Source organism: Ambystoma mexicanum, chromosome 4p (genome assembly GCF_040938575.1).
Source record: "Ambystoma mexicanum isolate Mex_15411 chromosome 4p, UKY_AmexF1_1, whole genome shotgun sequence".
Classification (NCBI taxonomy): domain Eukaryota; kingdom Metazoa; phylum Chordata; class Amphibia; order Caudata; family Ambystomatidae; genus Ambystoma; species Ambystoma mexicanum.
This window is the reverse complement of record NC_090927.1, coordinates 1,290,008,416-1,290,020,913: the sequence shown is the minus strand read 5'-3', so window position 1 is coordinate 1,290,020,913 and position 12,498 is coordinate 1,290,008,416. Positions and strand designations below refer to the sequence as shown.

The 12,498-nt window shown below is 47.5% G+C and overlaps 1 protein-coding gene across 1 annotated transcript in view; it reads right to left on the bottom strand.

Moving 5' to 3' along the window:
- The window catches only part of LYST (lysosomal trafficking regulator), a 3,942,656-nt gene that overhangs the window by 1,100,097 nt on the left and 2,830,061 nt on the right, over positions 1-12,498 (bottom strand). The gene's annotated exons all lie outside the window — the stretch shown is intronic.

Genomic DNA, 12,498 nt, shown 5'->3' with positions numbered 1-12,498 from the left:
TTTTTGGTGGAAGGTTGGGGCAAGCACATGGTTCTGGGAGAAGGGCTAGCGAGGATGGTGGAGCTACAGGATACCCCTTCAGTGGTTAGCAGATAGAGTATGTTCTTAAATACCTTCACTAACTAAACTACACTGATGTCAGAGAAAGAATGTTTAGCATTGAGGGGCCAATAGAGAAAGCAAACGTAAATGGGAGGCAGCGTTGTGTGGGGTTGGGAGGATTTTGGGCAGAGAGGTTAGTTATTGGTTTGAGAATAGTGAGACGGAGAAGGAGAGTAGAGGAAAATTGATTTAGACAGGTAGGACATTGATAGATTTCAAGACAAGGAGCAAAAACCTGATTAGTGAGTGTCCTACTCAGAGAGCAACCCAGCATGTTGATTGTACATTGAGGTAAGAGATGGTCTAGATAGGTTGTAGAGGGTGCATGTGGCATAACTGAAAATCTGGTTGACAGGGACAAAGCAGGAGACACATGAGTAGACTGGAGAGTAGACAAGTGTGAGTGTTTTGAAAGAAGGCTCAGTGAGGTGTGGGAGGATTTTACCTATATTTAGAAGGCTGATCCTGGCCGCAGGGCTTTGCTTGTTTGCTGGAGGACCACAAGTTTGCAATGCTTGAGCGATGAAGTGAGGTCAGGATGAAAGGAGATGGGCTGTAATAAGTGGGGCAGAGGAAGCCCCAAACCTAGTGAAGTGCCCCTTGCAGGTAGCAGACAGGGGAACTCTCAGAGCTTCTCTCCTTTCACCAGTCCTTTGTGCCAGACCTCTGCATTTGTATTTATTTGAATTTATGAAGCACATGGAAATGTAGGTAGGGACGATGCAGCAGATGTTGAATAAAAAGAAGCAACAGGAGCAGGAAATGTTTGAGATATGAAGGGAGAAGGAAAGAGATGGGTCAAAAGTAATACCTAGGTTGCGAGCAGATGTAGAGAAGGGGAGAGAAAAGGGACAAAGGAGAGGGAAGGAGGAAAGATGGGGGATGTAAGGTTTGGCAGCATGGGAAAAAAGAGAAGCTCGGCTTTGGTGGGTTTGAGATGGAGAAAGTGCAAAGACATCCAAAGCTGTATAGCAGAAAGACAATTGAAGACAGTGGGACAAATCAAGTCATTAAATGAGGGAAACTAGAAAAGAATTTGTGCCACCAGCATTGAAGTGATATGATGGACTGTAGGAGAATATAGGAGCAGAGAGAGGATTACTGTACAGAGAATAAAAGAGAGGGCCAAGTACAGGGCCTTGAGAAACACCATAAACAAGTGGACAGGAATGAAAAGTGTCGCCTGACCAAGTGACAGAATGGAAACTGTTAGAAAGATAGGAATTAAACCATTTAAGGACAGAGACAACCTACCTCTACAATACTTTCAGAGCAGGCGGGGGAATACCCCCTACAATGAAGGAGGCTAAAATCTCCTTGATTTGTAAACCAGGGAAAGACCCCCTGGAAAGATCCTCATACAGACCGATAGCCCTTATTAACGTTGACGCGAAGATCTACACTAAGATATTGGCGAATAGACTAGAGTGGCTTCTTCCTGATCTAATCCATCAGGATCAATCGGGCTTCATTAAGGGCAGACAAACGGCAGACAATACTAGGAGAATAGCACATTTATTGGAAAAGGTGGGAAAAATGAACACTCCCGCTGCTCTCCTTTCACTCGACGCTTAGAACGCGTTCGACCGTGTGGAGTGGTCATTCCTTTTCAGGGTTATGGAACGCATGGGATTGGGCGGGGCCTTCTAGAAATGGTCAAAGCTAACTACAATAGACCACGGGCAAGGGTGATGGTCAATGGGGTGACATCCAGACTATTCTATCTGCAAAGAGGTATGAAGCAGGGTTGTCCCCTATGCCCTTTATTATTTGCTATATATTTGGAACCTCTACTCCAAGCCATCAGGGAGTCCGGGGATATCCGGGGAATCCCATTTGGGGGTATTCAGCACAAAGTAGCAGCTTTCGCTGACGATATGCTGCTTACCCTCACAACCCCATCCCGATCCTGTAGAGCTAGTAGATTGCTGCTCGAGAGCTTCGGGGAGGTCTCGGGATTGTGCATCAACATGGGCAAATCTGAACTGATGGACCTGGGTCTGGGGAATGAGGAGCGGGAAGAGCTTAAGAGGTCCTCTTCGTTCGCATGGCGACCAGGGGGAATCGTGTACTTAGGAGTGAGAATAACCCCAATGCTCCCCGGGTGGTTCGCAGCTAACTACCCCCCGCTAGTGAAGAGCATTAGAAAAGACCTTCAAAAGGTGGCGAAATCTCCGTGTTTCCTGGCTGGGGAGAATAGCGGTTATAAAGATGGTAATTCTGCCTCGCCTCTTGTATTTGTTCCAGGCTGTTCCTCAGAGGGTACCGGAATGCTTCTTCAAGGAGCTTCAAACCTTAACGAATGACTTCATTTAGGAGGGTAGGACAGCCAGGGTCAGTAGACGGCTACTCACAGCCCCAAGGAAAGAGGGTGGTCTGGCCCTACCTGATTTTAGGCAATATTATGAGGCTACGCAGCTGAGAGTTATTAGGGAGTGGCTCCAACAAGGATGAGAGAAACACTGGGTGAAAATGGATAGGGCGGTAACTAAGCACGATCTGGACGTGGTGTTATGGCTCCCAAAACGCCTCCGACCTAACCATATGTACATGAGTTCCATTACTAAACTAATGGCGGATAACTGGGATAGATTAACCAGAGAAAGAGGTATCACTTCCTTTCCGTCCCCGTTTACACCAATATTTGGAAATGGGGATTTCACACCAGGGCTGGGGGGGGGGTTTAGGAAATGTAGGGAGGGGGGTTGTAGGCGGATGTGAGACTTGTTTATTGGGAAGGATATTAGCTCCTGGCTTGAATGTAAAGGGGATTTTGCCCTGGGGGAGGAGGAAAGATTGCGGTACTACCAACTACGTCATTGGTTGATGCACCCAGAGAATAGAGGGGCGGCTACTAGAGACCATACCAAGTTCGAAAAATTCTTAATGTCTAACGATGGTTCAAAAGGCTTATTCTCGCAGCTGTATGGGATTCTGGAGGAGGCTAAAACGAAGCAAAGTTGGGCCTTTATGGGCAAATGGGAAAACATATTGGGAAGAGGAATAGAGAAGAAGGAATGGGAGAGGTTATGGAGAATAATCCCGAAATTAGCAAGAGCTTCCCAGGCTCAGGAGGCTTGTTGGGGATGTTTATGTTTTAAAAATGTTAATAAAAAGAAGTTATAAAACAAACAAAAAAAAAGGACAGAAACAGAGAATCCAAGAGAGGTGAGAGGAAAGCAGGACAGAGTGGTCTACAGTGTCGAAAGCATCTGAAAGTTCAAGGAGAACAAGAACAGAAGAGAGCGTTGAGTGGCAAGCAGAGAGAAGAGCAATGGACACAAAGAAGCACATTCTCAGTAGAATGGGGGCGAAAGCCTGACTGGAGATGGGAAATGCAGGAATGACAAACATGTGGAACTATACCCGATGCACTCTGAAGACACTGGCAGTTCACGGGATGCAGCAGTACACATTGATAAATGTGACTATACGCAAGGTATCGTCACTTCTCCTCAAGGGGGAGCCCTTATCCATGGAGCAAGGAGGGTGCAGCCGCTACCCAATAGTCCACCTAGGGGTGGTTTAATGCAGGGGGACCTTATGGGGAGGGACTCTCCCTCTGGGGACAAGGACGATCACCTAGTGTAGAGCCCATTGAGCAATGTCATGCCCCAACATTCCCTAGCACCCCCCCTCCATTCAGAGCCATTTCATTGATAGTAAACCCATGTATTTTTGTAACGCATGGAATATAGCTAAAAGAGAAAGTTCTAGGACAAAGAAGAGCACAGAAGACATGAACATCACTAACTGCTAGAACTAGTATGAGGTGGCCCAGAGGAGGCATGAAGATCAACTTGTCAAAAACACTTTGACAATCTGCCAGGGCGGGACTAGCAACAATGTATAAGAAGAGACGATGGACTAACAAATTTGACATACCCAGCCGGGAGAAGCAACGGGTGTGGAAACCAGCAGGAGTTTTAAACCCTGTCAGCACAGCGGAAGCACAGAAGAGTGGAGGACACCAACGAAGCGCTGAACGAGCTTTCCGTGGGTCTAGCTGGAGCGGACCTGAGCACTAAACAGGAGAGAATAGCCGAGCAGCACAGCAGAGTGCAGAGCCAACGCTGTGCTGCTGAAGTAGAAGAGAGAAGTCCGAAGAATTGGAGAGACGAACCGGAGTCCTAGGAAATCCAATTGGCGTACCGAAGACCCACAGAAGGTAATGGGAGATAAGAGATACCCAGAGAGGCCACAGGGGTGTTAGAGAGACAGGCCGGGAACCCTAACAATTGCAAGCCAAGTAGCTGAGTAAAGCTTCCTCGTCGCAGTGGCAAAAATAAGCCCCACTAACCAACAGAGAAGGGTCTTGTCTGGGACCCAAACATAAGTGAACTGGACATCCGAGGAGAACTTTCTCGTCACAATGGCCAAGTTAAGTCTGTTGACCACCAAAGAAGGATTTGGGAATTTGCTAATAACGACACAGGGTGGCAAAATATATATCAAGTGAAAGACACAAGAAACAACTTTTCAAACACCAGGAGAAGGGAGTCATTCTGCTGGAGAAGCTGTGCAGGCCTGTCTCCAGCAGGGGGGCCAGGAAGACAGCCCGCTAGGTCACCCTTTGCCCCCCCTAAAAAGGAGGCTTTACCAGTAGTGTGAAACACTGATGGGACCCGAGGGAGTGGGGGTGTTGGGGGTGTGGAGGAGGTATTTCGCTCTAAGTGTGTGGCAGCAACATTTTTTCTGCATGGAAGCCTGGCCTGCCCTGTGTTGGGAAGGGGACAGCCCCATCCCCCACCCTCTAGGCGCTTTAAAGTAAGGCGAGATGCATTTGAGGCACTGTAATGAACTAGGGGGCAGAATGGTCAGTGAAAGGGGCGCTTTCCCATCCAGCAGAACACATGCTAACATCATCAAGTACAGCATATTCATATGGTGCGGCCCAAGGTACGGGCAGCATTGCTATTTTGCATAGATATTAATATTCCTACGTAGAAGAGAAGGCTTGTGCAGTAAGCACGGTAAAGGCAGCATTGCATGCACTATGCCCAAATCCATGCAGCAGTGGAAAAATCAAGTCATGCCCGAGCTCCCATGAGGACAGGTCGCACCCCCACCCGCCACACTGTTTGTTCACTGTTCTTGACAGTGTTGCGAAGATGTGTCGTTCACCCAAGAGGAACGTGCCCTACAAGGCTGTGATCAGAGGCCAGCGCCTGGTGAGCATGTTATCTCACTTTGGCCAAAGCATGACCTGGCCCATTCCCGAGTGACCACGAGTTATAGCCCATATAACTGACTAAACCCTAAGATCCCCGAATTCCATGACACCAGGTGCCCTTTGACTATCAACCCCAAAGTCCTGAAATGTTCAAAGAGGATGGACAGGATGTATCGTTGCAGCGACAATTGTGTGATTTGTATTGCGAGGTGCTGGGAGGGATAAATTATAGTTCAAAACGAGGGCAGAGACCTTGGCGTCGTATGGTGCGGAGGGAGTGAGTGAAATGTGTGGATGAAGGTTAGAGTGCCCTGGAACCTCCTGTGTGTCTGCCAAGTGTATGGTATGAGTGATAAACAAACAAGTTGTATAGTAGGAGTATAATTAATTTGTTGCCCGACCTTTGACGTGAGAAGATGAGCCCTGCAGCACCCACATGATGGACGGACTGAGCTGGGACAAATAGACTGCCATCCCATATGGATAGAGGCAGTACCTGTATAGGGTCCAGCCAAGAAGCTGCACGGGTTGTCACCATATGTATTGTATCATTATGATGATGTTTTTGCCTTAAATGTTTCTGATTGTACCTCTTTTTGGCAGAACATTCTTGGCAGCAGAGTTCTTTGCTGTTGCTATCATCTGCGCAAGAGATTAAAACTTGTTATCCTTACAAGATCGAGTTGGGCCTATCTTCCCTAGCGGGTTGCATTTCCTCTGGTGTGAGCGTTCAGGGGCTTGCTTTTCAATTGGTGACTCCGAGGTGATCCCAGCGCCCCCCGTACCTGCAGAGGCTTCCAGGTCGCTTCTCCAGATGGAGCCACGCCCACCTTCAGCGACCGACCCCGAAAAAACAGGTGTACCGAGTAGTCTAGTAGGTCCCTGCTCTTTGAAGCGGGGCACAGCTCTGAGGAGAGTACAGGCTGGTGTTGGAACCCCATGAAGGAGGAGTTCGGGTGAGCACGCACATTTGAGTAGACTCTTGTAAGTTATAACAAGTAGGGGACAGATGCATGGGGAAGCGTGAACGGTGTGGGAACATGGAGAGCGAGGTCATTGATGTGACGTGGATGAGGTTAGGGTTATTACTGGTGACATTTTTTATTATTAGTTGATTGGTTCTGCAAGGTATTGTAAGGTAAGGCATTATACGGCAAAGCAAAGGTTAGGCAGGGAGCCCCTCCTCAGTAGGGGAGGGAAGGTGGTACCACATAACCGGACGATATATTATTTCAAGGAGAAATATAGAAATACGGGTGAGGTCTCGTATAAGTCATAGGCCTGGAACCAGTAGTGGTTGCTAGTTCAGAGTATTTGTTTCTATTTTAATGTGTTCGTACTCGGTGGGCAAGGAATAGGCAGTAAAATGGTGTGCGTCACAGTGTGGAGTGAGGTCGGGTGAGCGGAGGAGTGGTGTGTGCGCATAGGGAAGGGCCGGGGTTGATTTTCTTGTTTTTATTATTTTAAGCAAGCGGCAGCATGCGCAGCGCGTTAGAGGGGCTTTGCGGGATTAGTAAGAAACGGACGTTATTAGCAAGTGGGAGGATTACCAATAGAACACATGTACAAGGCCTTGCCACTGAAAAGCGTGACAGAGTGGAGAAATATCATAAACAGTGAATCGTGGAGATAGGGGGAGGAAGGATGCCCTGCCCATGGCCAGGGCCGGGCTTGCATAGAAAGAGTATTTTGGAACACATGTCTACATTTTTAAACAGCAAAGTATAAGGGGAAGCAGTTACAGAAGAGAAAAGAGATCCTTGATCTTTGGCGTATGTTCGAAGATACAGAGGATCAAGGTAATGGAGTGGAGGCACAGAGACAGAGAAGTGAGAAGCGCAGGAAGAGAGAAGGGAAAGATGGGGCGCAGGTAGGGACAGAGGGATTATATCCCTTGACACCATACCCTGCAGAAGGGTACACTAATCCAAGCTATGTAACCACTGCGATAGGGACCCCTCCAGCGGCAGTAGGGTCCTCCACAGTGTCAGCAACATTACAGGCTACTGCTCCCCCACCTCTGTATACCCACCCCACCCGCCTGAAGCACCAGCATCGACTGAGTACAGGTCTAGGGAGTTTCACAATAGGTTGACAGGTTTGCTAGCAGAACTACATAGGTTACAGACATCTCCAGAAACAGGAAGGGACGTAAGTGCACTAAGAACGAGGGCGAGGTAGTGGAAGTCAGGTGAAATATTGCTCAAAATGGGTGTTGAGGGTATAAAAAGTGTAGGGATTGAGAAGGAAAACAGCCTGGGTGGGTGGATTGTCTTGGGAGAAGAGACAACGGTGCTGGGAGAAAATGTGGAGGGAGGGGATGCTGGCAAGTTCAAAGAAGATGAGTGTGAATACGAAGAGAGGGGTGAAGAGGTGGCTGAAAATACCCCCCCCAAGCAGAAGGTATATGGGGAGGAGGCAGGTTAAGGAACAGAGCTAGCCGGATGGCATTGGTGAAAAGAAGAGGTGTCGTGAAGAAGAGTATGGGAAGTAGAGGCAAGATGCAGATGCCCCTTATACATAAGGGGGAAGGGAGGATACAGTACGTGCCTTGGCCCTAAACGGACAAGAGTAATCTAATTAAGGCCCTCTTACAAGTTACAGCAGGGGCGAGCAAGTGGATATATGAGTTTGAAAAACAAATGGTAGGGGTGCCCCTGGCAATAGGGGATCTTAAGAGTTTACTGGTTGCCGTAGTTGAGGATCAAGCTGGAGATGTATGGGTTAAGGCTGGATATCCGGGAGTAACCCTGGGGGACGACGCACATGATGGAGCGCCATTTAATAGAGTTAGGGCAAGGGTATGGGATGCATTAAGTAGGGCCTTTCCTGACACTCCCGATCTACAGTCTTTTATGCAATATACCATGGGTGATGAGGACCCATCTGGATTTATTCTTAAAATGCAGGAGAAGTGGAGAGCGGAGATGGGAGGGCCGTAGAATCAATCAATACAATTTTTCTATTTTATTGTAAAGAGGGGTTTGCTGAAGGCATTGGATAAGATTGTGGGTAATGAAGCAAAGGGTTGCCCGGAAATCCAGAGCATAATAGTACACCATTGCAAGAGGGTTAAATAGCGGAGAGGGAAACAGCACAAAGGCGTCAGGGGGATGAAGCAAAGTTGGTGGAGTTGGTGGAGTATAAATTGGCAAAAGTGGCAGTTCAGGTGCCTGTGTCAACGCCAGTATAGGTGGAGGGAACAGAGAGTAGACAGCAAGTTGCGAGTGTCACTATTGCGGCGCTCTGGGCGGAAGGAGGACAAGGACAGTGGGGCATGGGGCAATAATAACCCTGCCCACAGTCGCAGCAAGCAGAGGGGGATTTCAAGGAGTAAGAGGAGGGGGGATTGGACCAAGGGGAGGTGGGTCCGGACAGTATCAATGTTGGGATTGCTTAAGGTGGGGGTATTTTGCAAGGGGTGGAGAGAAGAAACAAGCAATTCATATTTATGGTGGATTCTGGTGCAACTAAACCGTGTATTATGGAAGGCAACTTTTCACTATCCAGAAAATATCTTGACCCGCAGGGGTATCTGGGGCTATTTCCAAGGTACCATACACTGAAGAGTTGGATGTAAAGGTGGGAGGGAAGATAGAACAGGCACCCCTATTATATTCTGAGAGTTCTCCAGTTAATCTACTGGGTAGGGACCTGCTCAGCAAAGTTAAATATGACCATATCCTTCACAGACCATGGAGTAGTGTGTTCCACGCCTGGGATATGTGCTGTAAGGGCGATGTCGATTATCTGCACGATGACAAGAGAAGTGGTGGTCCTTGGGATTCATGTAACCCCAGACATGTTTATCTATGGCATTATGGTACTTGTAAAGGCGGTGCCCAAGGTTGCCAAGCGAGTGCCTACGGATTTCATTTTCCATCCAGCTGTGTCACCTGAGGTGGTGGCAGGAACAATACTATCGGTGGACCTGCAGGGTTGGTAGTGTCAGGCAGAAGGATTGTCCTAGTGCTCTGGGTTACCCAACAGTGCAGCTAAAAGAGGGGACGGATGATGAATTGTTTGTAAATAACGACCAAGAGGGGGAAAGAATACTGGAAATGTGCATCCCTTGACACATAATGGTACAGTACCGTAGAGTGCAGTGTCCCTTAATGGCAGTAGTAACTCCATCCCCATTTTTCGCAGAAGATTTACGGCACACGCCCCCGCAGTTATGGACTACGAAGACACATGATGTAGGGTTGTTGAAAGATTTAACACCTGCGCGTATAACCCTAAAACAAGGCGCAGTGCTGCCCCGGGTAAGGCAATATCCACCGTCAAGAGAGGCAGAGGAAGACATTAGGAAGACCACACAGACTATCCTGGACCAGGAGATTATCCTGCCATCTACGTCCCGTGCAATACAGCGATATACCGGTTAAATAAAAATGACGGGGAGCAACTGGAGAATGATCCAAGACTTGCGCCCTCTAAATGATGTGCTACAGAAAGTTTCCAGTGGTTGCAAATACTGCAATGATTTCATGCAGCCTCCCCAAGGAGGCTACATATTTCACTTTGGTGGATTTGAAAAATGAATTTTTCTCAATTCCACTCCATTCAGAGTCGAGCATACTAGATTACCTCAAGGGTATTATGGCAGCTGTATGGCACTCATGGTGGCAACAGTAAAGACAGATACAAGTGATCACAGTTCAAGAGTGTTTATTGAACTATAAATGCAGGGTGGAAAAACGCCTAACCTAAATCTAAGATGGGAGCAAGCGTCGACCATCAAATGAAAAATAAGGCAGTCCTAGTGGCGTTGTGTCAAAATAAAAGGGCCTATACAAAGAAAAACCTATTGCCAACTCCTTACAGCTAATTACAGAAAGAGTGTGGGATAGGGTATCAAAATAAAGGAAGCAGTGTTCAAATAATAAGTCAGGATGTGATTGCCTTGAGGTCTCCCTTCCCCATGTGTTTAGCACGGACAAGCTGGGATGAGTTTAGCACACACTCGGGCCTTCCCAGCAGGACCTGACAGTTCCTTTCCAGCTGGCACAGCACACGATCGAGCTTTCTTAGCACAAACCGAAAGTTCTGTTCCAGCTATCTGGTTCTTCGATGGTAAAGTCTCTTTTCAATAAAAGTATCTTTCCCTCAAATGCCTTTTGTATTCCACAACAAACACAAAGTTCTGCTTCACGTAAACTTTGGGTGACTGCTTCACCACTGGGTCCGCCTCTTCTGGGCGCAAACCCCTCCAAAATTGTATTCAACAAATTCACAAGACAGTTCCCTTCTCAGTGAACTTTGGTTGATAGCTTTCCACCCCTGGATCTCCCTTGGCCGGGCTCGGATCCCAAATGACAAGGAGGACACTTGTCTTGTAATATTTCTCCCCTTGTTACTGGTTTCCCTCTGCCGTGTTCACTCTCTTCGATGTTTATAGAGAATTCATCACAGGACTTGAGACTTCACCCCTTCTGATTAGCATCCCTCTGCCGAGTTCACTCGTGCTAATCTTTATGAAATACAGTTCATGTATTAATGTTCACCATACAGGATTCACTTCCCTTAGCTTTCGCAATCATCTGCCCGTCAAAGACTTTCGATGGTACAGAGGATTTTACAAGGTCTTGTATGACCACTTTGACCCTTCTTGCCTCTTCCCAAGGGCTTCTGGTTATGTTAGTCTTTCTACCATCAGGTAATCGTCCAGAGTTTCCTGCCTGAGCATTCATGTGGTGCCGGCTTCCTCTGTTGCTGGTTTTCTCCCTCTTTAGCTTCTCAAAGGTCAAATAAGCCGTCGGCTACTTTTTGTTCAACACAGTTCAGTTTCTTATCGATTCTCCCCTCGACTCACCGGCTGAGATTAACCGCTTGACTTGCTTTATCCTTGGAGTAAATGTTGGTACCAGCGAGACTGACGTCCTTCTTGGTTATCAGCAGAGTGTCTCCCGTGCTGTAGACATCTACTGCAACACATGCTAGCATTTTTTCGCAGTCTTATATTTCTATTTGTGGAGTTTCACGGGCCTCGCTCAGAAAGGGCAAGGTCACTTCTCTACTTGTCACCCCCTCGGTCTGTGCCGTCTTTCTCCTCCTCTTGAACTGCCGTGCTGAGTTAGCTCTTATGTCATGCAGACTTCCTTGCTCCCACTGTTCTCTTGCACTCCTCCTTTTATCCCTGTGGGGAAAGGAAAGGGCCATCAGGTGTGAATGATGTAGGTCAATTGCCTGACTTTGCATGACCCTTGCGTTGGGACATGTCAGGAAAACCATTTTAGGGTTAGTCTGTTTTCTACATCTGGAAAAAGTGTTGGTGTTGGAAAAGGGGAGAGGTAGAGTTTCTAAATGTTCTGCCTCGTGGGATGGGGAAAAGGTGTGATATGGAATTATAGCTTTTGTACCAGGGGTTTGATAAACTTAGAAGGGTTAGACAGACAGGAATTACCAGGATTACTATCTTGAATTAAACAAGGGGGATTCTGGGGACAGTAGTGTTTTGTCCTGGTAGACTGGGTGTTTGGAAAGGAATAACAAGAAGGACATGAAGGATGGGGAGTTTTTGGGTGCAAACCAGGAAAACAAGGATTCTGGGAGTTGTGGGTTTTGAGAGCAACTGGGTTTGGGCTCCTAGGGTGTCCATCAAATATGGAGGGTTTGTTAGATTTGAATAAGGAAGATCTTTCAGGTGAAAGGGAGGATGAGTTGGTGCAACCTATAAAAGCTTCAGGAAGCTTGCCTTCCTCGTTCCTTCCTTTGTTATAATACTGAGTCTCACTTTGGATATTCCCCCCCCCCCCCCAAGCATAAACCAGAGTTCCCCAACCCTGGTGATCCTCCCTTGCTCGTCCACCTGCCGGGTTGGGATCTGAAAGCGCCAGCCCATCCCTGGCAACCTGAATGAGGGATTCTCGAGGTCTTCCTGGGAGAATACCCTTAGGTTTCTGCCAGAGCCCTAGCATATTTAACAGAATACTGCACACTGATTTAGGGAATATTCTGGTGCCCAGTATGATTATCTAGTACGCAGATTATCTGCTAGTGTGTAGTGACAATGAACAGAGTTGCCGAAGAGACTCGGTTGCACTGCTACAATTACTAGCTTGTATGGGGTACAAGGTTGATAAGGCCAAATTGCAATATTGCCAGCAGGAAGTAATTTATTTGGGGCAGTTTATATCAGTGAATGGGAAGAGAATATAACCTGACAGGGCAGCATCGGTACTTGCCACCCCCAGACCGTCTCGGTTAATGAGATGCAGAAG